General features: G+C 44.4%; 1 long non-coding RNA gene across 1 annotated transcript in view; it reads right to left on the reverse strand.

Moving 5' to 3' along the window:
* Positions 1-688: 688 nt before the first annotated feature.
* Positions 689-27,649, reverse strand: part of LOC138258559 (uncharacterized) — a 51,105-nt gene continuing 24,144 nt past the window's right edge. The window contains exons 2-3 of the long non-coding RNA XR_011198419.1: positions 7,178-7,301; positions 689-855 (exon numbers count right to left, since the gene is read on the reverse strand). This is a non-coding gene — a long non-coding RNA (uncharacterized lncRNA). The remainder of the gene's footprint in view (positions 856-7,177; positions 7,302-27,649) is intronic.

Here is a 27,649-nt window from a genome sequence, read left to right on the forward strand (position 1 = left end):
CGCACATCGTTATTGATCCATCCAATATCAACATTCTCCCTGTAGTTGAATTTTCAACTACACCATCAAACCCACAAGTTATGACAATCGAATTGTCGGTGCCTTGTTGTCCCACCGTCCTCGCTAGTTTTACTCTACCCAATTTGGGGACTGCATTTTTACAGCAGGAAACCCCCAATTGTAGGAAACCACACAAAACAATAACACATGAAAATGAGTAACATTGACATGCACAAACTAGTCAGCCACCAGAGAAGCCTGGAGAACCAGTTCATTAACCACTCCTGCTCAGGTGCATCTCCCTCTTCATGCATGTCTTTCTGTAGTCGGTGCAATGCTTGAATGGCAAGTGTCAGAGTTCCATTGTCGATTTCATTGCCAGGTATGAAAGAGCAGCAGGATGCACCGATCTTCACCATTTTGAGCATTTCCCAACTGGTTATTTGCAACCAGTGGGCATTTGCTTTTGCCTGCAAGGTAAGGAAGGGCATGGACCCTCCTGCCGATACTTGGGCATTGGTGAATAGTCTAAACTCCTCGGGAATGTCCTTGTACTGAGCCCAGCCAAAATAATCAGCGGCTCTTCTCCTTCGAGTCTGATGCAACAGTGTTGTTTTCTTCCTCAGCGGGTGTTGATACAGTTCAGACAGGTCTCCTATGAGGATGACCAGGGTTGGGGTGTGTATGGTGACGAGGGCGCAAAGGCCATACCATCCAGGAATGAGCTGGGTGTAAGTGAACTTGCCGCACTGCCAGTAGGTATCAATCAGAGTGGAGGTTACCCATTGCATATCCGGAATGTGCAGGTTTGTGCCACAGTTCTCATTCGTGCCCGGCAGATTAGTTCCTTTGCCTCTGAAACAGAAGGAATACATTGTGAGTTTCTGTACAATTAGGGGTTGTCCCTTCCCTCCTATCCACGTGTATCTGCATATCTCAGTGTCCCACATCTCCTGACACAGGGTATCTATGCTGTTGTTTAGCCCTCCCCTATAAGTACCATTTCCCTTCATGTCATCAAGGTTGATGGCTCTGCACTGAAACTCCGTGCCTCAAGTCCATTTGTTATTAATGAAGACAGCCCCAAGCATGCTAAGGGCTACCCTGGGACCACAGACAGAAGCAGGAGTGGACATGTTTGTGCACTGTTTTGTAGTTAAGCTACCTCCAAGAATTTCTTCTCGTCAAAATCTCAGGACCATATAGTGTCCTCCTCTATACCTCCCCTTCTGCCTATCCTGTCTAGCTCAATTTGGAAATGGGTAGACTCTGTGAGAAGGTACAGTGTTGTAGGATTGCTCTCATAGCAGATAACATTTACTACCACCCTATGGGGCTCTAGTCTGTTAGTTTGTATTTTGGCCCTAATTCCACACTGGTACAGATGGAGAAGGCACTTTGCTTTTTTCAGGGGCTACCTCTTGGGATAAGTACAATTTATCTGTGCATACTGCATGTGGTATCATCAAACAAACATAACATGACCTGGCTGATGTCTCGGAGCCCACTGTGGTCATGTGCAGATAGCACATTTTGTGTAAAAGAGAGCTGTGTAGTGTATGTGGGATGCTAGTGCTGGGTGTGGTGTAATTAAAGGTAACATGAGAGAGGCCCTACTCAGGCATGGTGACATTTATCAAATTGACTCCATTACACCAGGCTGTTCTTTGGAAATGCATGGATTCAGTAGCATCCCTAGGAAACAGAGAATGTATAAATGCATAAAGACACATAACTTAGGAAATAAGGTCTTGAGATGATTCCTGTAGGGATGTCTATGGTCTTCTTGGTGATGGGAGTTTCTGAGTTGAAAAACAGTTGTGAAAATCTTTGGAGCAAGGTGTGGTATGGGATTCCATTGGTGGTATGAATGTGAAAAGTCCTTGGGGTGTGTTGTAGCTCTTGATCCTGCTGAGTGTGACAGTTTTTGGAGCAATTTGTGGCTCTTGATCCTGCTGGAGTTTCTGGTGCAGCCGCTGAGAAGGCGATGGTCCACTATAGAGGTGGTGCACTTAACAGCTCAACTACAGACCTGTTGGGCAAGAGCTATGTTTGGTCATTATAAAAGAAAAGAACATTGCATCTTTGAGTGTCACCAATTAATCCTTGAGTATTTCTGTGTTTCTATGAATTTGGTGAGGACCTGAGGGTACACCCCTTGGGATTCCTGGCTATGGAAGAAATAGGTTATACTTTTATAAACATTAAACATTTTATTTCTATGCCTCGTCGGGTTCCCCCATGCTTGACCAAGTGCGTGTTTAAATGGTATGCTTTACTGAGTGGTTCTCCTGCATGTGCGTGGTTTTTAACTTCAGCTGGCATTCTGTTGGCATCACCAGCCCTTTGGTGCTCTAATGTGTGCATAGGGTGTCATCCCTGGAGGGGTCGTGATTCAGGCCTACCCTTCCGGGGGGATGCATTTACTGGAGGCGTGTCGCACTAAATGTTGGTCAGCAATCACAACATGCCCTGAGATCATGTGTGCACCCCTCTGGTTCTAGCGCCTTGCCCAGTATATGACCCTCCCAAATGGTGCCAGGTGTCCTAACTATGCCTTTTTCTCCAGGCTTCAATTGAGCTAGCTTTGGGCTTCTTCATTTAGCTCTTGAGTGTTTCCACAGACTTCTGATCTTTATTGTCGTAACCCAGAGAGGGTCATAGAGTTTTTACATGGCCCCTGTGTGCCTCTGATTTGTGGAGTTCCATATTAGGATTGTTACTCTTTTCAAACAGTGTGAAGCCTTGCGTGTTACCAAATTGTCTGGGCCTTTTGCAGGTGAGCATGTTTCTGCATTCTACTCTACTTGGGGCTGCAATGGGTGGTTTGGACTCTCTTTACTAGCACCCCCTCTCTCTCTGACCATCTCTATGGGCCTGTGGTTCCTGGCTGCTATTGGGAAGTTCAGAGGAAATGAAGAGGCAAAGACATATCCACACGGAGAATCTGGCACAAAGCCAGGAACTCGTCAAGGCTTAGCCCAAATTATGGGAATGAACTAGGGCTGCTAGCTGTCCTAGTGAACCCCCTCTAATGACCTGACACCATGAAGTGCTCCGTTGGGACTCATGTACGCACTGGGAACGGTATGTGTTCTCCGCTACCCCGAGTGCACAGTAGGCCTGGCTCCCAACACTTGAGTACAGCTTCATTTTGGAACGAAAATGGGGGCTCCCATTTGGCTGGGGGCTGCTGGAGGCACTATTGGTGTTGGGACTAAAAGGCACTTTGGTCTCAACAGGGGCCCTAGAATGGAGACCTTTTGTTTTGGTAATAGGATCCCATCCCATTTGTTTGCGTGGGGTGTCTGCCTTTTAAGCAGTGGTTGGAGGAGCCACCCTGCTCCTCTTTGTCATGCTGCCCTTTCCATAGGGTGTGGCTGATTAGCCCCATCCTGGAGAACCAGCAGCATAGTGGGGTCTAAACTCTGATGGACACCCATTAATGGCAAACTCTAGTGAGGATTCACGATCGACAGCCACATAGCAACCCAGAATGGCAGACTCTAGTGAGGACATCCAGTCAACTGCCACACAGCAACCTTGAGTTTCCCCAAAAACAAGTAAAAGTTAAAAACCTCTAATATTGTTTAACTTACCTTTCTCCTAATTTGTTTTTGCTACAGTGAATTTTATGATACCTGTGAAATGGATAGTTTGAATTGGGAGGTACTAAGGTTTGCTACGCATTTGGGTTCTGTGTCTGCGCAAAGGCATTGCTTTCCCAAACGGCTACCGTTCCCAATTGCAGCCTAGATCCTTGTTGGGCTGGGTTCCCTATCTGTTGTTGCTGATGCCATGCGTTGGTCCAATTACCTAACCCCTGCTGAGGGGGTGCAGCAGTGGACTGACTTCCCTGCGGCTAAATGTAAGGTGCATCCTGGTTTTATAGGGCTTGATTTTGCGTATGGGAATTTTGCAGGGCCTGGCCTCAGCCCATTGACTTCTGCACGAGGTGTGCTTTTAGTTGGCACCTGTTTGCCATGTGTCTCATTTTATGGCAATGGTAGCATTGTATGGCGTTTGGCTGCTGCCAACCACTTTGGTTTCCATTATTAATGCCATTTGGAACCCTCAGGAGTCTTGTGGTGGAGTTCCCTTCATAATTAGTGTAATTTGCATGCTTGCGTCCAACATGGCCCCCTCCAGGGTGGTCTTCCTCCGCTTATGTTGGATCAACCTAGCATTGTCCCTCTGAGCCTGTTCTTATTTCTCCTCATCCTTCTGCTGTTTCCATTTGTGGAAATGAAGTATGTGCACCTGTATATCTCGCCATTGTTTAGTATTGAGCCCTAATGCTCTGTCTAAACCACTTTGTTTTCGGTGGGCAGCACCTTCTTGAGAATGTTGTAAAAGAAGATGACTTGAGGGCCCGTATCTGCCCATGACTGTCCTGTCTCCTGTCCCGCCTTTCTCTCATCCTATCTAGGAAGTGTGTTATGGTCTCCTCAGGCTTCATGGTTTCTGCTATCAACCCATCTACATCTGGGCAGGCAGGGAACATTTCCCTCAAGACTTTCTATATTTGGTGCCTGTATGAATTAAACATGGCCCCATCATGCTTCGAGTTGCTCAGTTGATCACTTCTCTTGGTCCAGCAGACTGGCAGGCTGCAAAAGGGGTGTGCGAAGATAATGCCTTCCTCCTAAGCTCTTGTTTCCATTGGGGTTGGAAAACCATCAAGTAGCAGATGTCTTTATCAGTGCTCTCCTCGTTCGCACACATAGGTGGCATCTTGGTCCTCCTGTGTCTAAGCTGGGTTTTCACCAGGCAGCCTTGGTCCCCAATTTTGTGGTCACCCACTCTCCTCTACTGGTGCTCGGGCAAGGCACAGATCCCAGTCAAAAGCTTCCCTTCTGAATCTATCTAGGATTCTTCTGTGATTGGGTTTCTGTACCTACACCCGCTCTCTCAGTTGGAGGGCGCACTACCCTTTTCTCTTGTTGGGAGCCCAGGGTGTGAGCTCTCTCTACCTCCTTAGTGTGCATGATTCCTCTCACTCTCACCTAACCTGGATCAAGGCGCTGTCCTTCTAAGATGGGACCCGTTCTTGTGCTCGCTCTCTGTGTTTTCCTCTCCTACCTGATCATACCCTATGGCTCCCTCCTGGCTGCCAGATCTTGGAGAGCTGGGACCTCTTCCCTCATTTTTGCTAGCTGTCTCACTGTCCAAGACTGCTATAAATCTCTCTTTCACTCTGGTTTGCTCCCCGGAACCAGGGGGGCATTCATCCTTGCTGCTGAGGCTTGGTCTGCCGACTGTTACGAATGGGGAGTTGAGCCTCAGGGTGCTCTAGTGCTAGACTGGGGTGGTGCAGTCTATTGGTTCGCCATGCCTAAACCTAACACCCTGCTGTTTGGTAGGGGCCCCTTGAGCTCTCTTGACTAGCGGGTTAGTGTATCCTAATGCGGGGATAGCAGGCATCGGGGAGAGCACCTCCATACCTATACATGGCAGGGGAGGTACGGACGCCTTGCTTATGATGGTGGGTCAATGCTATTGGCCTGCACTTCCTCAGAGTTGACCCATAGTTCTAGCAATGCTTCCCTTTTGTCCTTGTTTTGCCCTGTGTATTTTGTTTGTACGTACGTTCTTGTGTGCTCTATGATATTACTGTTGAAGGTTCCCTCTTTTGGCAAGGGGAACATATGTGTCTATCTGTGTGTGTGTGTGTGTGTAGCTCATGCCACAGCTTGCTAAGCTTCTTGGCCAAAGTGGGGAATTTACTCTGCAAACGCTTTAATGGGGATTCTATGGTAAAAACTGGGTGGTCTTTTTAGGGGACAGTTATTCTTTTAGTTTTACATTTTTAGGGGAATTTTAGGTTATATGCATTCTAGCTTTTTGGATTTTTAAAAGATGTCTCTTCGAAGTTACTAACATTTCTGTTTTTATAGATTTTCTAAATTTAACTCTGGTGACAGGGAAATATGTACAAGGTTATTACTGGAAATATATATATATATATAAACCCCTTGTATATATACACATATATATACAAGGGGTTTACCAAATGTAATGTGGTAGAAGATGATATACACATGGGGTTACTAGATCTAACGAGCTCAATTTTATTCCCAGATACATTAAAAAACCATTTAACAAACAAATTCATGAAGACTCATAATCGTAGGAAAAAGTGCAATTGTTGATTCACAGCAACTTGAAATCTGGCAAAAAATAGCAAGCCTTACTTTGGCAACAATTTGTGCGAATCAGCAATACCTTCAGTATACATTAAAATATGGACAAAAACACAACATTCAACTTTGAAGACAAGGACAGTCACATTGATCTACCAGCATCATTTTATCAAAACAACACCATTTCAAAAGGCAGGGAAAATGTGGACTAGACCCCCACAAATGAGGGGAATTGTCTGTCTGCAATACCTTAGCCCTGCCTACTCCTAGTGCATGTTAGCCTGTGACCAAGGGGACCTTTACACTGTAAGGGACTAGAGGCATCTGTAAATCTTGTTAATATAAGCTCAGGGGAAAATATTGCAACAATTTATGTAAAGAATGAAAGGACTTACTTCAATTACCATAATCCCTTCTTGGCAAAAACACAAGCTATGCCTTGTCTCCTAGATCTCAATCGTTCTAGTATCCTACAGTCCAAACTCCCCCTGTGTCACACCCAGGGGTTTTGCGAACCATCTGTTTTATACCCTGGGGTGTAAGCAAAGCACATCTCTCACTTCTTTCAAATACCACCAGTGTTAAGAAACTGGTGGAACTGAGAAAATCAGGATAGCATAATAAGATCAATATGTGGACTCTATATCACACCCAGAGCCTATGAGTACTGCCTTCATCACAAGCCGCGGTCCAAGCGAAGGCACCTTTTAAAACAGAGAGCTCACCCTATGTCACATCCAGAGCCTTATGCGTACCATTTGTGTCATGCTCAGTGGTCCAAGCGGCCAGCAACCCAAAAACCCTGTATGACACCCAGGGGTCAAGTGTCCCATCTGTATTATGGCCAGTGGTCCAAGCGATCCCTTTTACGGACGCCGACAATTAAGGAAGTGACTTCCACTGATTATGCTTTTTCCTAGTTTGCCACACACTAACTCTAGGACTCAGGCTCTGATGTAGTCTCTTACTTTTGAGGATGGACCTTCACCCCTCAGATCAAGAAGAACTTCCAATCAATTGTGGCATCTGCTCACCTTTCTAGTTGCCCATATGTGAATCCGTCCAGAGTGGGCTCCCCTTCCTTTGGCCGCAATCGGGGCTGAAGAACCAATCAGCTCTTGGCTGACTCGCCAAAATGTTGCTTGAATGAGAATTTACCTTAAAAACAATAGTCAAGAGGCGCCTGGTAAAACAGGAAACAGTTCATTTAATTAAACATTGCGTCCGGGAGAGCAGTGACAGAACCGGAGTCTGAGGACTGTCTCTTGTTACATATAAAACTGAAGCAAATTTTATACATTTCTCTAGGAGCAATAAAACCATAAAATGCAAACAGTTGTCACAGAGTCACAGATACAATTCCAGATAGGGAATGCAGGTGGACCTCAACCTGGCACCGACACAATGTGGACCAGCACGTACGTGTCGAGGTGTTCGGCCTAAGGGGCACGTGGTCACTGCATGTGCTGTGTGTGCTGTGTCCTGATTGGCTAAGTATGCCTAACTACATGTGGCATCTAACTTTAGTTGTTTTGGGAATGCATGCATTACTCTGGCATGTGTGCTGTATTGAGGTTAATCTCCGGGGACCATTGTAGTGTTGTTGCCTATCTGTGGGATCTTATTTAAGTGTTCATGTTTGTGCATTTGGCTGCTAACTGTTACCTCACCTGTGACCTATCAGTCGTTAACCTTCAAGCCTGGGTCTCAGAACCTGCCTGACCACATACCTACTTGCTGGGGTTGATGGAGAGCTCACGATGAGAAAATATAACAGTGATGATGTTGCTTCTTTATCTTACAAAAATTTATTGTTCGTGTATAAAATATCCTGTTGTTGTGTGCATTGTCATTGATCAACCCAATATCCACATTCTCTACCCCTTACCAGCCCAAAACCAATGGCCTTGTTGAGAGATTTAACTCTGAAAGGCATGATCAGAAGTCTACCTGAGGAAAAAGTGGGATATTATCTGTTGTTTTCCTTCAGGGAGGTACCGCAGAAGGGAGTGGGCTTTAGCCTCTTAGAGCTTCAATACAGGCACCCTGTCAGGGGACCTCTCAGTTTGGTGAAGGAGGGGTAGGAGCAAGTTCCCAGCCATGTTCTTCAGAAATTAGTGAGCTAGATGCTGGACTTTGGAAGCCAAATGACTAAGTTGTGGAAGCAAGCTTGTGACAACCAGGAAGCCAGACAGGTTGTGATGAAGGTGTGTGTAATAACTCGCAACCAATAGAAGTAGTTGACAAGTTTATTGAACGTACTCCTTGCAAAACACCTCCTCGCTTGACAGCTTCTTTTCTCCTCACTGCACTCTTCTCACCAACATTCTAAGGTGCACTCCTGGTCGTACCATTAGCTAACATTCTACAGGAGAGCATAGGAGCGCACCATTACACTAGTACTAATGAAATATAAACCTAATTGTAAGGATTTAGTCATGTAGGATTTAAGTTAGTTAACTATGTAAAACAGTGTTTCTATAATAGGTTAATATGCTAAAATACATAGGTATTCATAATTACAACAATATTACAACACTTTCCCTCCAATACATAAGGGAGAATGGTTCATCATATTGTTTATTGTCGTAGGACATAGTCCTTGTGCCATGCTGGAGGAGTCTTTCTCCTGGGAAAATCAGTCTGGGTTCTCCGGGGAATGGTATTGCTTCCTTCTCCAATTCTCTCCTGTTCCTTATCCGGTTGGCTGTCCTGGATGGCAGATATGCGATCCATGCTCCATACCTGACCGTCTTCCAAAGTTACCACATTTTTATGTACTCTCACAATTCGTAACGGTTCAGAGAACTTGCTCATTCCATTCCGAGTGGATTCTGGAAGTTTCACTCTGACCCATTGACCCACCTTCCATTGTTTTCTCCTAGTACCATATTTGTTGTTATACCACTCCTGATACTTTTTCTGACTCTTCTCTACTCTCGCCAGCACTTCCTCACTCTGAACCAAAACAGGTTCCCCCCCTTCAACCAATTGGGGTTTAATTTGGTTCCCGGTTGCCTACCCTTAAGAGACACAAAGGGAGATACTCCTGTGACCAAATTAGGGGTGGTGTGGTATGACCACAACATTCGCTCAATCGCACTCTCTCCAGGCTCTCGCGACATGCTAGCTAACTGCAAACACTCTTTGACCATCCTGTTAACCCTCTCCACAAGACCATTAGCCCTCGGGTTGTACAGTGCTGACCTGAAATGTTGGATCCCACTGTTTCTTAAAAACTCTGCCATGGCTCCGGAAGTGAACTGCACCCCATTGTCTGTCACAATAGTGCTAGGAATACCTTCTCTGGTAAAGGCTTCTTTCAGAAATGCTATTGCCTCTTGTGTTGTTACATTATGAACAGCTTTTGTCATCACCCAGTGTGTATGATAATCGACTAAAACGAACATGAACCTTGCTCTCGAACCCAGATATGTAAGGGGTCCCAGGATGTCCAACCCTAAATTGTCCCAAGGTTTGGTGGGAACCTCGACGGGAGACAAAGGGGACCTGTGCGTAACCTTGGTTTTATCACTCATTGCGCAAAGGACACACTCACGAACAGTATTTTCCACCAACCTGTCCATGGTGGGAAACCAGTATGAAGCTCGAAATTTATTTTTGGTTAAGGTTCTACCTAGGTGTCCTTCGTGTGCCAGAGCTATAAGTTTTTCCCACAACACTTTGGGAGGAACGATTCGTTCACCTCACATAACTAAGTCATTGGCTATATGTAACTCATCACGCACCTCCCAATACCCCTTGAGTTCCTCATCAATCGGTTGTAGTCTCTCAGGCCACCCACTCCTTATTTTACTTTTCAAGGCTTGTATAACCTGATCCTCATTAGTGGCTGTAACCCATTCTTCCTTAGTAATGCCTGATAGCTCTACATAGAGCACTGGTTCAAGGGTCTCCTCCATTTTGTTTTGCCTCTCCTCTCTTGGTAGCCTAGACAGACAATCTGCTATAATATTCCTTTTTCCTGGAACATATTGCAGATCAAAATTAAAGGCTTCTAGCCCCATGATCCATTTTGCAATACGTGGTGTGGCGTGGTCTTTACCTTTAATGGTAAACAAAGAAATGAGTGGTTTGTGGTCCGTCCTAACCAAGAAAGGCAAACCCCACAGAAAAAACTTGAAGTGGTTAATAGCCCAAAAGCACGCCAGCGCTTCTCTCTCAATCGTAGAGTAGTTGAGTTCTGCCTCCCTTAATGACTTGGATGCAAACGCCACTATCCTTTCCTGCCCGTCAACACACTGAGATAAGGTGGCACCAAGACCTTTTCCACTAGCATCCGTGGTAAGCCATGTTTTCCTAGTGGGATCAAAGTTTCCTAAAGTAGGACAATGGACTATGGCGTCCTTGACTTGAACGAATGCAACCTGACACTCATCACTCCACTCAAAAGGTGCATTCTTCTTTAATAATGCTCTCAAGGGGGCCGTGACCACCGCAAAATTGTGAACAAATTTAGACATAAACTCAGCTAACCCTAAGAACGATCTCAATTCCTCTTTATTAGTTGGGGCTGGGGCTTCCTTCACTGCCACAACAAGATCGCATTTGGGTTCTACGCCGTTTTTATTTATCCTGTGCCCCAGGTATTCCACTGATTCCACTCCTAGTTGGCACTTTTCCTTTCTAATTGTCATGCCTGCATCATCAAGAGCTTTGAATACCTCTCTTAAAATGGAATTGTGTTCACTCTCCGTACTTCCATACACTAATATGTCATCCTGGAAGCACATAATCTGCTTAATTCCCTGCAATATGGTTTGCATAATTCTTTGAAACACCGCTGCCGCTGAAGCAAGGCCAAAGGGCATCCGGCGATATCTAAATGCCCCAAACGGAGTGATAAAGGATGTGAGTGAGCGTGAAGATGGATGTAATTCCACTTGGTGGTAAGCGGACGATAAATCAATTACGCTAAAATATCTGGCTGCCCCTAACATACTCACCATTTCGTCTATCTTGGGTATGGGGAACCTGTCCACCCATATATTAGCGTTCAAGTCCCTCAAATCCACACATAGACGAATGCCTCTGCCGCTAGGTTTCCTAGTGACCACTATGGGTGCTAGCCACAAGGAGCATTCAATTGGTTCAATAACTTCGGATTTAACTAGTTTTTCCAATTCTTCTTTCAGGGGTTCCCTCATTAAGTACGGCACAGTCCTGCACTTGTGTACTACAGGTGTAGCACCCTCCTTGAGTTTAATTTTGTGCTGGAAATTTTTCAGTTATCCCAGTCTATCTTCAAACAGCTTGGGAAATCCTTCACTAATGCCTTCACTAATTTCTTGCAAATCTACTAATAGCACGTGTTCCTTGCTGTTAGGATCCAGTTTGATTCCAAGATCCTTTTGGTGTTTCCACCCTAATAAGTTTGATCCTTTCTCTGTGATATACACTACTCCCTTGGTGTGCCTATCCTTGAATGTAATGCCCAGTTCTAGCATCCGTTTAAGTGGTATAGGATCATTGTTATATCCTCCAGGTCTTATATTAGCCGTGTTCAATTTGTACCCCTGGTCATGGAAATTATCAACAAAGGTTTGGTATTTCATGAATGTGTATGGTGAGCATGAATCAGCGTACGCTTCCACCTCAATACCATCAAGTTTGATGTTGCACAATGGATAATTGTTACTAAGGGGTTCCCTCCCATGACTTGCCTTGACTTGCAGTATAAATTTACTACCTAAATCAATGACCTCTTCCACCTTATTAGTTCTTTTTTTTGTGCTTTTATCATTTCTACACACCCGTGCATAGTGCCCCTTGGCTCCGCATTTCCTGTATAAACAGTTGCGCGCCAGACAAAGGGGACTGTTAGCCAGGTGATTGGGATTCCCACATCTGAAACACTTCCCTTTTGATATATCTTCACTTTGATTTTTTTTCATTGGTGCAGTTGATAATATTGAATCGTCAACCTTGTTGACCACACTTTCATCTAGGTTATTACAACTGTTGACTTCCTTCACCCCTTCTACCTCTGGCGAATTTTTGATTTCCTTCATACACTCCATCGTATGCTCAATACTCTTAGCTATGTCCACAGCTTGTTTAAGAGAGGGGTTATGTGTGAGGAGTTATTCCTGTACCCTTGGACTACTTGTACACCTCACCAATTGGTCTCGTATCAATGAATCCTCCAAGCCCTCAAAATCACAAGTATGAGCTAAGCCCCGCAAGGCGGCAATATAAGTGGCTACTTTTTCTTCTTTGCCCTGTACTCTGCAAAATAATCTATGCCTTTCCAGGACAATATTGATTTTGTGACCAAAATGACATTCCAATTTAGCAAGTGTTTGTTGGAACACATCAAAATTTTCTCCGCCATCCTCACTATCATCTTCTGCATCAGTCAGACTTTCATACACCTTTCTTCCATGTATTCCTAGATTATGTAGCAGTATATGTTGTTTCCTTAATGCCGTGAACTTTTCCCCCCGATAGCAATCAGATATGATTCAAACAGTTTAGACCACTCTTTCCAGGGTAACATCGGTTCACCTATTTCATTAAGGAACGGAGGAGGTTGGGACATTCCTGCTGCTGCCATTCCCTTTGTAGTTGGTCTCACTCAATAATATAGTGACTTGACTGAACGTGATATGTAACCCTTTTTTTTAATTTTTTTATATTCCTACCTAAGCATGTACTGTATCAACACTAACAATTCACTCTCAGACAGTAACTCACTAATTGTACTCTCACTAAATTACAACCCTCATGCACAGGTTGAAACAAACGTGCTGTTGATACAAGAATTAGCATCATTTAGAAATACAAACTCTTATTATGAAAGCGATCCAAGTTCCAACAGACAGGACTTTTATTTTGACAGATATTCAATTTCTGTCTTCCGTGTTCTTTGGTTGAAGTAATCACTAAGATAGTTTTTACGACTTTGGAGTCCCGTTGATATGTTTCTTCATGTCGCTTGATCGGGATTCTCACCAGGTAGGCTCCTCGCGCCTCCAAAGTTGACCCACAGATTCCCAACAGGCTCCGATAGGCACGATGAGGGAGAATTTCCTGAAGCACTTCGCGCAACTCCGTCAACACACTCAGAGGAAATCCTGCGCGTTAAGGAACCATGCTGCACGCACGCCACGCCGAACCAGCTGGCTCAACACAGTCTCACAGGTTGGTTTCTCCTCACGCGGCTCTGGCGCAGCGGAAACCGGTAGGGCAGATCCCTCCCGGTGATCGCGCTTCCCTCGGCACAGTAATGACACGGCTAGGACGCCGAACAACTGCCTCTGCACGGTTCTCCCCACACTTCGGTAGTCGGGAGAACTCACGCTCAAGTAAGCACACGCAGTATCCCCTTCTGTTGAACACGGCAAGGGGGGGCACCGTCCTCAATACTTCCGCTCCGCACTTTCCCACAGTGTGAGAAATACCTGGTCTCCCTCGTACCAATACAGCCCTAGTAGTGCCTACCGCACACACCACTCGGAATCTCCATATGGTAGAAGACTTCGCTTTCTACTGGATTAACCTTATCCAATTATCACACCACGAACAGTCACTGATGGGCAAACCCAGACCGTACCTTCCTAGATATGCACAAGCTGAATATAGTCTGTCATTGAGGTGTTGAACATATCAGGGGCAAGGAGTCTTCACCGCCCCTGCGCAGTATCCCATCCTCGTCGCCAAAAGTTCTTCTGTAATAACTCGCAACCAATAGAAGTAGTTGACAAGTTTATTGAACGTACTCCTTGCAAAACACCTCCTCGCTTGACAGCTTCTTTTCTCCTCACTGCACTCTTCTCACCAACATTCTAAGGTGCACTCCTGGTCGTACCATTAGCTAACATTCTACAGGAGAGCATAGGAGCGCACCATTACACTAGTACTAATGAAATATAAACCTAATTGTAAGGATTTAGTCATGTAGGATTTAAGTTAGTTAACTACGTAAAACAGTGTTTCTATAATAGGTTAATATGCTCAAATACATAGGTATTCATCATTACAACAATATTACAACAGTGTGGTATAACCAAAATTCTACCACTGTGGAGTTACAGTCTGGTAAGATTCCACATGGAACCTGTAGAGCCTAGTGCCCTTTCACGAAAATGGACTGGGCCTTATGAGGTAATTTAGAAGACGGGTAAGGCCACCTACGTGGTAGACCTTAACACCCTGAGGCAACCCCAGAGGGTACTTCACATCAATAGCCTCAAACTATACTTTGAGAGGTCTGAGCTCACCATGGTGTTGGTGACAGATGGAGCAGAAGAGGAAGAGAGTGATCCTCTCTCTGACCTCTTAGCCTCCATGAAGAAAGATGGATCTGTGGAGAGAGTAATCCTTTCCACCACTCTGACTCCTGAACAGCAATGTGACAATTGCCAATTGTTGGAGAAGTACTCCTCTCTTTTTTCCATTACTCCTGGGATTACCCACCTGTGTGCTCATGATGTGGGCACAGGGAACAACCTCCTGTCAAGAATAAATCTTTCAGGTTGTTGGAGAAGGTGAGGGCATGCATCAAGAACAAAGCCTCTAAGATGCTGGAGTTGGGAGTGATAGAACCCAACAGTAGCCCCTGGTCCAGTACTGTCGTTCCGGTATCAAAAGCCACCCCACCTGGCACCACACCTGGAACGGAGGTTCTGGGTGGATTATAGAGGACTAAGGGCCAGATGTAGGAAGCCTTTTGCATGTCGCAAACTGCGAATAACGCAGGTTGCGGCATGCAAAAGGCCGAACGCGATGCTCATCCTCAAATTGCGAGTCGGTACCGACTCGCAATTTGAGGATGCGACTCACAAATAGGAAGGCGGTGTTCCCTTCCTATTTGCGACCGCATCGACATGCTTAGTTGCTTCGTGACCGCGAATGCGGTCGCAAACCAACTCGCAGTTACCACCCACTTGAAGTGGGTGGTAACGCATTCGCAAACGGGAAGGGGTCCCCATGGGACCCCTTCCCCTTTGTGAATGTCGCTGAAAATATTTTTTCAGAGCAGGCAGTGGTCGAATGGACCACTGCCTACTCTGAAAAAATGAAACCAAATGGTTTCATTATTTTTTTTAATTGCAACTCGTTTTCCTTTAAGGAAAACGGGCTGCAATTCAACAAAAAAAACTGCTTTATTGAAAAAAGCAGTCCCAGACATGGAGGTCTGCTGTCTCCAGCAGGCACCATCCCTGTGAGTGCAGGGACTCACTATGGGGTCGCAATTTGCGACCCACCTCATTAATATTCATGAGGTGGGTCTTTGCGACCCCATAGCGAGTCGCAGAAGGTGTCTGAGACACCTTTCTGCATGCAATTTTGCGAGTTGCAATTTGCGAGTCGGTATGACTCGCAATTTGCAAGTTGCAAAATTATTTTTTGCTACATCTGGCCCTTAGCACTGTAACAAAGACTAATGTGCACCCCAGGTGGATGAGCTCATTTACAGGTTAGGGGCTTCCCAGTACTTAAGTACTTTCGATCTTACATCAGGGTACTGGCAGATCACCCTAACAAAGGTTGCAAAGGGGAGGTCAGCCGTCTCCACTCAATAGGGCCGCTACCAGTTTAGTGTCATGCCCTTTGGATTAAAGAACACTCCAGCCACCATCCAGGGGTTTGTGAACCAGGTCCTTGCTGAATTGGAGGCCTTCTTAGCTGCCTACCTGGATGACATAGATGTCTTCAGTAGCAGCTTGGAGGACCGCATCTTTCACCTCCAGGAAGTTCTCCAGGCCTTGCAACAGGCAGGCCTGACTATCAAGACCAGTAACTGTCAAATAGGGTAGGGGTCTGTGGTGTACTTGGGTCACCTGGTGGGCAGGGGTAAGTTAACTGTCATGGCCTGGGGACCCCCCCAAAGCCCAGACTGAGTCCAAAGCATTCTTATGCCTTACTAGTCACAACAGGAGGTTTGTCAAGGGATATGGCATCATTGGTGCCCCCCTGCCAGAGCTGACTTGAAGAAGCAGCTCTGTGAGAGAACAGGGCTGATTGCACAGGCCCCCTAACTTTTTGTCCCCATTTCCCACTTTTTGCTGGTGTTTTCCTGACTCTAATGGTGCCCTGGGTACTGCTAACCAGTCCCAGGGTCGGTGCTCTGTGTAAAATCAGTATGCAAATTAGGCTAATTATAATTGGCCAAGTCAACCTACCTCTAAGTCCCTAGTATATGGTAGGGCATGTAGGTTTAGGGACCCTAGCATAGATAGTGCACCCATAGGTGCACTGCGGAGGTGCCTAGTGTCTTTTTAAAGGCAGGCCTGCCTTGCTGGCTGCTTTTAAAATAAAATTACATGCAAATTTGACTTTGGAATTAAAAGTAGTTTCAAAGTCTTAAACTACCTTATTTTTACATATAAGTCACCCGTAAGGTGTGCCCTATGTGCCCCTAGGGCTGGGTGCCATGTAACTATAAGCAGGGACCTTATAAAGATAGTTTTATAAGCCCTGGTGAGGTAAAACAGCAAAATTTGTTGTTTCCCTCATTGTAGTGAATGGCCTACATAGGCTAGACTGGGGAGACTTTATTTTAATTTTAAAAATCTCCTTAAGTAACAGATACCAGAAGTTTGGTATCAAATTAATTGCTATAATAAATCTCACAACTTCCAGTTGTTTGATTTAATATAACTTGTTCAGGTAAAGAGTTTTAAACATTACCTGAAAAGTTGCCAACTTCAGCCCTGCAGTGTTTTTGCTGGATTTTTGAGGAATTTTGTTCCCTGGGATTGATTTTTGCCACACTTCCCAGGAAGTGGTCATCACAGGGGGAAGGACCCTGCCCCTGATTGGAGAACCAGGACCCCCATGTTTTTCACCTAGGAGCAAGGATAAAACTGGCAGACATGCACCCATACCTCAGATCCCTATCAGATTCCAACAAGGAAGAACTACAGAAGAAGGACTGCCCTGCTGGACCCCTGACCTGCACCTGGACACTGCACTCTGGAGGACTGCACCAGCTGCACACTTGGGCTTCACCACTAAAATGACTTTACCTGTCTTCTACTGCTTCAAGAAAGGACTCCCTGTTTGCTACAGGTACAAAGTAGCTGCCCAGAGTCCCCTGCATCAAGTCCTGCAAGCAGAGCCCAGCTGACCAGCGTCCAGTGGTCATTTGAGGATTCTGACCAGGTGCATTCTGGGAATTGTAGTCCCAACACCCAAGCAGCAACTCAGAGCTTCTGGAACCTTGGATCAAGTTGTGGACAGTTCAAGGACACAAAAAGGACCTCTGGAAGAAGATCCAGAAGTTTGGAGACGTTTGGAGCAACTCCATAAGTTGAAGAGGTGCATTGTGGGAGTTATAGTCCCAGACCCCAAGAGGTACACCAGAGCCTCTGAACCCTTGGCTGGTGCTGTGGACCACTTTCCGGAATCAAACACTTCTGAAAGTAAGTGTGACAGTGTTACCTTGTTGATGGCCTGAACTCTGGACTTTGTTCCTTTCCAGTGTGAAATTTGTTTTAACCCTTTGAGGCTAGTTGCTTCTATGCTCTAGAAAGCATTAATTCTTTGAAGATCATATCTCCGGTTCCTCTTATCCAATTTTATTTGTTTTGGGGTCATTTTAAAGATAAAAATATAATCTATGTTTATAAATTGTTTTGGGATTTTTAAACTGTTTCCTGTGTTTTATTTAATTACTGTTTTGTGATATTTGAATGCTTTATGCTTTATCTCCTAAATTAAGCCTTGTCGCTCGTAGCCAAGCTACCAAGGGTTGAGCTGGGTTTAATTTACTGAGACCTAACTGGACCTAAGTGGAGGTTAGTGGCCTATTGCTAAGTGTAGGTACTTACCTGCCCTTACCAATAACCCATTTTCCAACAAGCCCAGAAATGTGATTTAGACCGAGGCATGCAAAAAGTATTTGACTCCCTGAAGCAAGACATGTGCACAGTCCCTTTGCTCAAGATCCCTGAATTCTTTAAGGAGCTTATCATTAAGACAGATGCTTCAGAGCCTGGTATAGGGCAGGTTTTATCACAGATCAATGAAGAACGCCTGGACCAACCTGTAGCCTTCACCTCTATGAGGTTACTTCCCAGGGGACAAAGGTGGAGTGCTTTTACTGTCATTTGGACCCTGGTGAATTTGAAGCCATACCTGTTTGGCACCACTTCCTAAATACGGCTGACCACAGGCCCCTCAGGTGGCTAAAGCAAATGAGAGGTGAAAATACTAAAATTTTTAGGATGGTCCATTTCCCTACAGGGTATGGACTTCAGGATGGAACACAGACCTGGGGAAATTACGCTAATGCTGCTGGTTTATCTAGGTTTTTCCGATGAGAACTCCCTAGAGGTTGAGTAGCTCTCAACAATTTCAGCTGGGGAGACATGTGTTAGACCGGTCAGCCTAAGAGTGGTCTTCTCCCAAACCTTCTATCTGTCTGCCTCATATTTCTGCTGTATTATTTTGTTGGCCTTAGGACTCTGCGCACTTTATAATAACTGACCAGTGCTAAAGTGCATGTTCTTCTCCCCTAATCATAGTAACTTTGGTGTATCCACAATTGGCCTTTCTAATATACTTGTACATCCCTTGTTGAGTGGTATACCATATATCCTGGGACTGGGAATTAAATGCTACTCGTGTGCCTGCAGCACTGATTGCTGATTGTGCTCCCCACACAAGAAGTCTTTCAAACCTGTCTCAGGCCTGCCATTGCAAAGCTTGTGTGTGCAGTATCACTGCCACTTCGACTTAGCATTTAAAAACTCTTGCCAAGCCTTTAACTTCATTTTTATTACATATAAGTCACCCCTAAAGTAGGTTACAGGTAGCCCATAGGGCACAGTGCTATACAGGCAGTGCTTAATTTGTAAATAAAGAGGTGCTGGTGCCCAAAGCCCTCCTCATAAACATGCGGCTGCTGCAATTAAATGTGTGAACACAGAATACTGAGGCAGCATAATCCTGAAGCCATTTCGGGCCTCTTCAATCCACATAAAGCCACCCCCTGCCCCTTCAACTCACTTTCAGCTGGTTACACCATTTGTGATGATTTTTCGTTTTTCCCTTCCTCAGTCTTTCCCATATGTGTCTTTTGCTTGCAGCAAATGCTTGAGGCAGAAGAGCAAGCGCCGGTCCTCAAAAATAAGTGCTGGTGCTCAGCACCGGAAACAACAAGCACAATTTAAGTACTGTATGTAGGTAAAAGGCAGGATATGCACTTTTAACTTTTATATGTCCTGGTAGGGAGCAACTCCCAAAGTCATTTTTCACTACTGTGAGGCCTACCCCTCTGATAGGCTAGCAGTGGGAATTCCTTAATATAATTCTAATCTGTTATTCCTGATCATCAGAAAGGAGTAGCTGCATCATGTTTCAAATAATTTGAATGATAATGCTAAATCCTCTTTACTGGTGAAGTTGGATTCAACATTACTGTTTTAGAAATGTCACTTTTAGAAAGTGGGCATTTCTCTGCTCTTAGTGCTCTGTGTACCTTGTAGCCTGTTTGTAATACACGTTTGGACTTGGCTGATTAACTGCTACATTTGTGCACTCCCTCCATGCAGCCACAACACAAGACACTCTACTACACCTGTATTGATTTTTATACTGATGGGTCTTTCCCTGCAGGAAGAATGGGAGGGCTTCACACTTACACTTCAAAGGATAGTGGTCTGACCCTCACAGAGGGCCGAATACCTCCAGTTGATAGTCTGGAGCCAGGGCTGGGATGAAAGGGGATCTCTACATGTCAAGGAGCTGCTCTGAAGTCACCCTCACTTCAAAGGCACACTTGGCTATAAATACTGGGGCTCTGATTTTAGCAAATCAAATCACTACTGGACTTGGGAAGAACTCTGCTGGAGCAAAGGCTGCTGTGCTGTAAGGAACACCACTCGGCCTGGACTTACTATTCCAAGGCGTGCTTCTCTGCATTGCTGAGCTGCCCTACTGCCTGCTGATCTGTGCCCTGCTGAGAACAAGGGCTGGACCCATCTTGCTGACCAGAGTGACTTCAAGGGCTTGGTGGCTTCCCCCTGTTCTTCTGCAGTTTCATCAAAGACTGCTTATACCTCTCCTGTTGCTGCTGGCCACCATCTGTGAGTCCTACCCTTTCCTGAGGTGCCCCATCAAGTCAGGGGCTTCAGAAGTGGTTTCTGCAGCTTATTTATGCAACAATTGATGCATCCCCATGAGTGCGTGAGAAATTTCACCAATTCATTACTTCGACACAGACAAAGAGGCTGCTCAACAACAGTGGATTCACAGCCTGTGCATCCCTACGACGATGCTCAGCACAACTCGATGACAACACAACTCATTCACTTCAGTGGAGCCTGACAATGATGCAGTGACCTGAGTGCATGGAAATTACTGCAATATTGTGCCCTCGACATCAACGCTTTGCTCCATCAAAGGCACTGTTTCAGTGGACCCTGCATGAGTTCTGTAGCAGGCCTACCCTCCATAGCAGTCTGTCGGAACTTTGGCTTTGCACCAGTACCTCGTGACTTCAAGTAATCTTTTGACCACTAATGACTTCTAAGCACTATTTCTGATTTAATCTTTAAAACTTCATATCTCAACTTCTACTCATTGGATTTTTGTATTTTGGTCTTGTTTTACTCAGGTAAATATTCTTTATTTTTTTAAACTGGTGTGGAGTCCTTTTTTGCTGTGTTTTCATTGTGTTACTGGGTGTGTGTGTTGCTCAAATACTTCTTACACTGCCTCTTAAATTAGGCCTGACTGCTCTGTGCCTAACTACTAGACACTGTATGTGACCCTAACTAGAACTGTGATCCCTACATGGACAGGGTGTATACCTCTGCCAACTAAAGACCCAGGGCATAATTTACAAGTTTTTGCCACAGGGCTATGCAGCATGTCACTTTGCTGCACTGCCCTGCATCATAAGAAAAGGGCAGGAATGTTCCCTAATAATTAAATATGGTGCATTGCTGTCCTTTATGCCTGTGTACAAATTGGTGCCTGGCGACAATGCAAGCATCCTTGCACCATGATGCAAGGGTGTCTGCATTGTTGGAACACCTTCCTGCACAAAATCACTCAAATAAGTTGTTTTCCAATTTCTATGTGTGCTGCATTCTGCATGTAACTTCTTCATGGTTGTCCTGGATGTCAACATTGATGACATGTACAGGTTGGCAGGTCTCCTGTTCTCTGGAGTTTAAATGCTGCAGCACACATAGAAAGAGGAAAAATCAAGGAGAAATAAACTTTTTTCTCCTGGTTACGCTTCCCCTGGTGAGATGCACAGTTTTGATGCATTTCTAGGTTTGCAGATCCTTGCAAATTTGTAAATGTGTCAAAACCCATGGGTGTGGCATGGGGAAACCCACTGCAATGCCCGCTGAATGTCTCAGGGGCGTAGAGTAAGGCAAAGCAGCACTATGCACAGTCCATGCAAAGCTATGCAGGGTGGCTTTGCATTGCCTCATAGATTTGATGGAGAGACATGTACCACCGGAGCATCATAAAAAGTGATGCTCCGTCGGTGCAGGCCTCTTGTAAATGAGGCCCCCAATTTATAACATTCTGCTAATGCCTTTCAGGTAAAAGCATGAACTTGGTCATATTGAAATGTATTGACCTATCCACATTGCTGCCAAGCTTAGCACGTCTTTTATGACTGTGCAAGCTATAACAAGGCATTGGAGCCATACCCACATTAATTGCATTAATTGCATGCATGAGTCTACCACTACTACTTTACATTTGTACCTATCTACTGGTTGTAGCGGACTGATATGATTCACATACACAATTATCAAAAGATTTCCAGCTTTCTCCAATAACAGTGGTGGGGGTCTAATAGTGAAAGAATGTTTTGAACTGTTGACAAATTTTGCATTCTAACACATATTGTTTACCTTGCTTTGGCATCAACGGCTACCAATAATGCCCCTCTAGGACGTGTAACATTGCAGACACCTCAGCATGCACAGAGCCTATTTCTTCATGAATGCCCATTAAAAAAATGTAATCTTCTGTATTCATTTGGGATATAACGTTTGTCTCTTAAAGTACGGAGTCTATTTTTCCCAGGGAGCAGTTTCCCGGAAAGCTAGGAGGTATGGCTTTTTTGCAGCGCAACGATTGGTCTGATGACTCTCAGGACCCTGAATTGCACAGCGGATTGTGCAGATTGGCTTGTGGCAGAATTACTTTTGGATTGAACTCCCTCACTTTGGTGTGCTGGATTTCCACTGATGAAAACTGTCAATGGAGGGCAGCTAGCTGAGCCCAAAGCTGCTTAGCGTTCATCATCTTTCCCTGTGAGTCTTTGTAATTATTGGTCTCCCAATGTTTAAATCAACATTGTATCCCTGGACACAGAAGAATGAGTTGGATGGGTTTTATTCTTTTTGTCTGCTGGTGGTTGACTTCTCTTTTCAGCACATAGACTGATACTATATAAGGTGCTGGGGGACAGCAGGCACCTTTAATAGACTTCCCTTACTTATCGCCACAACCCTGTGAAAAATAGGAATAGTGCTCATCAGATGATTGATACCACTCTGGGGTCCTTATTTACCATTTAGCTCACTGGTTATATCCCCCCTGTAAAATTGTGGTTTCATTTAAATCTACCCTGTTTTTCTCTTGGTGGACTCTCATTCACTGTCCTTGTTTCAAACCAGGATCTCTGCAATTTCACCTATAAGATCTGTATCCCCTTGGGGATACAGACATGAAATATTGTTTCCATAACTCTACCTCTTTCTGATTTAGCTGAGTCACAGCATAACGTTAATGAATAGCGAATTTTGCTGCATTGACTTTAATAATACAAAGAACTATCTCAGACACTGTCTCTATATTCACTATAAGTTTCATCTCTTAATGCACTGCAGGCAAACCTATATGCTCCTTCTGTATCTCTTTCAACAGTTTTGGCAACACTGTAGTGTTAAACCTTGCAGCCTTAGGTCTTAAGTTGGCCTTCCCCCATGCATTTGCTTGTTTCCTTCGCTTATTTGGTGGAACTTGTGTAGTTGGCCTTTGGACTCTGTGCCCTTCACAACTGCTAAATAGAGCTAAAGTGCTTGGAGTCACTCCCTAAACATGATAAAATTGGCCTACACCTGATTGGCATATTTTAATTAATTATAGGTCCCTAATAAAGTGGTGTGCCATTTACCCAGGGCCTTTTAAGTGATACTAGTTGGCCTGCAGCACTTACTGCACCACCAACTTAAATAGCTCTTTTGAACATGTCCCAGGTCTACTATTGCAGCCTGAATGAAGTTTTACACTGCAATTTTGGTTTGAGAAAATCGCCCTTTTCCCAATCCTTAAACTTCCCTTTTATCACTTATAAGTAACCTCTTGGGTAGCTCTAGGCAGCTGATAGGGCAGGGTACACTGTGATCAAAAGGTTGGCAATGCACTTTTAAGTTTACATGTCCTTGAAGTGAAAAGCTCATATATTTGATTTTCACTACTGTGAGGCCTACTTTTCTCATAGAATAACATTGGGTTGCTTATTAGATTCAATAAGTCCTAACCTTTAATTGGGGACAGGTAGAGAACTCATATTTGGTGTCTGAGAAACTGTAATATAATCTTTAATGGTACCATTAGATTTTAAGTTACAATTTTGAAAATACCAATTTAGAAAGTTGGCATTTTCCTGAACGATCTATTTGGTGCCTGCAGGCTGTTCCTGGGTCACACAACTGTGTGTAGTTGGCAGTTGGACTTTACATATTCCTCCCAGACAGCTATGTAATAAAGGGATTAGGTGTGCCTGGATGGGCCATCATTGGCAAGATGGTGGATGGCAGGGCTGCACACAGTTCCACTTGCAAATCAATAGGCAGTGTGCTGTCTTCACACAAAGAACTTCACATTAGTCCATTGTGCCTCCCGCCAGGCTGGAGCCAAGGCAAGAGAGGCAGGAAACTCCGTGCACGTCACAGGTAATTTCTAGAAACATCTACTTCTTAAAAAAAGGCACCAGGCATAAAAATAGGACCCCCAAACACATTATTCATTTTACTTTCTGGACCTGTGGAAGTACTTTCAGAGGTCCGTCTGCTGCCGTGGTCTGCTGTGTACTTCAAAGGACTCCTCTGCTGCACCTTGAAGGACTGCTCTGCTGTCTGAAGCCTGGCTTGAATCCTCAGAAGCTTGCCCTTCTAATTTTGCCCTGTTCTACTGCTTGAACCCAAGACCACCAGATTGACTCCAAGGGCTAGGTGGCTAGTCTTATGATCAGAGCCTCAGGGACCGAATCGTTCTCAATGATCTTGAACCCTCACCTGCACCTAGCCTGAGTGAGTCCTTACCCTCCAAGTGGTACTTCTCTAGTACTGGACCCTTGGAAGTGGTCCTAGAGGTGGCCAGATAGCCAAACCCTAAAACCTGGGCTAAAAAGTGCTTAGCGAGCCCAGAGGAGACCAGGACCTACATGCTCGCCAACCTGTCCAAGGTACATCACCAGTTATTCTGACTTTGCAGAAGTCCCTGCTGCGTTCTTCTCCACTGCAGCAAATCCTGTTCAATGGTGCTTTGCAGAAGGGGTGTCCAGACTTATGGAGCACTTGTCAGCTTCGGCTTGCAGCTTCATCCTACTGGAGGTTTTTCATGGAAATCTTCACCCCAACATTGTCCAGTGCCTCCACAAAAACAATACTGTCTCCTTCTCGGACACCGCCTGCTACCATTAAAGTCACCGACCCATATCTGAGGTAAGTCTCTGTAGTGAGCTAGTCTAGTAAGTAGTGCATAATAGAATTGTGGGTCATCATAGTTGGGTCGGTACACAGCTACCAACAGTGCCACAAAGTGGTCCATGTGGCAGCTGCTGCTACAAAATGCCCTCCAGTGTCCTGTTGCATAGCATGTCCCTTTCATGTGCCTTTGTGTTAGTAGCATGCTATTAGGAGGCAAGTGCGTTTCCTGTAGGATAGCTACGTCTATTTGGGCTGTTCCAAATATGAAATAACCTTGCAAATTTTTCTGTCATCATTCAGCCCTCTATTGTTCCAAGTGAGACATTTCAACAGTGATTTCTGTTCATAGTAGGGGTAAACCTCCTGTATCATCAGCCATATCCACCTCCTGTTCCAATCACACAGCTTTCGGAATGTAATGTACACAACTTTGTCAGACCACTTCAGTGCCAAATAGTCAGCCGGACACACCCGCACACACCCACCACCCACGCTATGCCTCCCAACAACCAGAATGGCAATTCAACTCCTACCCCAAACCCACCCATTCCCCCATTCAGCGAAACCCAAAATTCTATTTTGAATCATTACTTAAAAAATGCTGTAAGCCATTCGGAAACTGGAATCGGCCACCTGGTACCATAATGGGTCAGGGTCATATTACCAAAATGAACGTTTTACCCAAACTCTTATATTTATTCAGATCAAACCCATTACATATCCCTAGAACACTCTTTCAGTGACTTAAGCAGCAATTCATTTTATACGAGGTTGTAAGAGATTTAGAGGAGCTCTCAAGGTTAGTAAATTAGCAATCGAGAGGGGTGGCCCTGAATTACCTGACTTTAGCTATATTTCTTGGTGATAATGGCAACTAGAGGTATTGAATTGCTGTATAAAAACAAAGATAAATATGCTATAATGCTTAGGGTTGTGACAGAGTTTTAGAAATAATTTCTGGCCAGCTAAAATTAGTCCAAATTATCACAAAAGGATATGCTTTAACTGAATAACTAGTGCTATCATTATTTCGGAAGGGTAGATTAATCTATATGGGATTAAATCAATTAACGGCATTCACCCGTTAAATGATATTCCACTTTTACCTAGTGTAGTCAGCAATATAATAGAAAGAGAAAACAACTGGGCTAAATTAGGCCTTGTCACATTTGAGCAGTTCTTTTTTAATGGAATCTCTAACTGCAGAATATCTTTCATAGTTAAAAAATCGAGTTGTTTAAATATCTATAGGTACTCATTTTTTAACTCTGTCAAGTATTACTTTGGATCCGTATAAATTGCTGATCAAAGAGATGTTAAGATCAAGGACTTCTATAAAACAGTGACTATTGATGACAGAAAATATGTCCCTTAAGTGGACTGCTAAATTGGGCCAAACTTCAATATCTCAGATATTACGAAAGCCTAACAATTCGTTTTTGACATGTTTAGGTTATTTACGCTCTGTTTACAACAATTCAACATGTTTCATATGACCTATTACACACCTATAAAATTTGTATAAATCAAGTTGTCCGGAAGATTCCAGTAGTCTTGGATGTCATACAGAGGCTGCAAATGAAGCACACGTTTGGATGATGTAAGAGTATAACAGATCTTTGGAACATAGGGAGTGCAATCACAGATCTAAAGAAACAGGTGATGTTTAACTAACATGCCCATTATTTTGGGCTCAGATGATAAATTAACACAACATTCTATGAGCCTCATTTAGAAGGCCATTGTTCCACCGTTGCATCTAGGGCACAAGCAGTACTTTCCACTGCTCCACATTTACTAACTGAAGCATTAGATTCAATGCGTTAATTTGTAAAGCCTTGCATCACATTACCTGCACCAGGAATAATGTATGCAAGGTTGGCATTCCCTCGGTAAAAGACACGCAGAACTGACCCAGTGAAATTTACATTTCACTGCGTCGCTCTGCGACTTCACACATAATGCCTTTTCAGAGCAGGTGTTAAACTGAAGCAGGGCTTTTCTCTATTGGAGCCTTCCTAACATTGCTGGTGTAGCGTCATTTTTTTTTATGCTAGTCCAGCAGTGAGTGTTTGGAGACACAGATGCATCAGAATTTCTGACACAACTGGGAAAATGTGTGCCATGGAACTCTGCATTGTAAATACATCCATGGTGTCATTAGGCGGTTGTAGGGCAGTGCAAAAAATCTGACACATTGGAGTCAATGCTTCAGATTCTTGCAGATGAGGCCCTTAGGGGCATATTTACAAGGAACTGGCACATTGGCTCTGATGTGCCAGTTTCCTTGCGTCGCCAAGCCCCTCTAACGACACCATGGTAGCTCTGTACTTACAATACAGTGCACCATGGCGCTCATTAGCATCACATTTTTTGATGCTATTGTGGTGCTTTGCTGGACTAGTGCCAAAAGGTTTGACACTAGTCCAGCAAAGCTTGGGGAGGCCCACAGGAAATAGCCTAGTGACACTTTAACGCCTGCCCTGGGCAGGAATTAAAAAAATATGCTAGAATGGCGCAGTGAAATCTTGTAAATTTCACTGTGCCATTTTTTGGGGCCTCCCTGCAGGGGAACGCCCCCCTTGCATACATTATACCAGGCACAGGTATAATGTGGCGCAAGGGTTAACAAAGTGGCGCAATGCTGTTTATCACCTCCCTAGCTTAAAAAAAATTATGCTACGGCAACGCTAAGGGGCACAAAGCGCTTGTAAATATGCCCCTTAGTATTTTGGATTTAGTGTTATAATAGTGGCAAGATTGAGATTTACTTTGGAATGGATTCATTGTATCCCACATAACATCGAAGAATGATGCAACTTGTATTATACGTGTGAAATTGAATCA

Source organism: Pleurodeles waltl, chromosome 2_1 (assembly GCF_031143425.1).
Source record: "Pleurodeles waltl isolate 20211129_DDA chromosome 2_1, aPleWal1.hap1.20221129, whole genome shotgun sequence".
NCBI classification, from domain to species: domain Eukaryota; kingdom Metazoa; phylum Chordata; class Amphibia; order Caudata; family Salamandridae; genus Pleurodeles; species Pleurodeles waltl.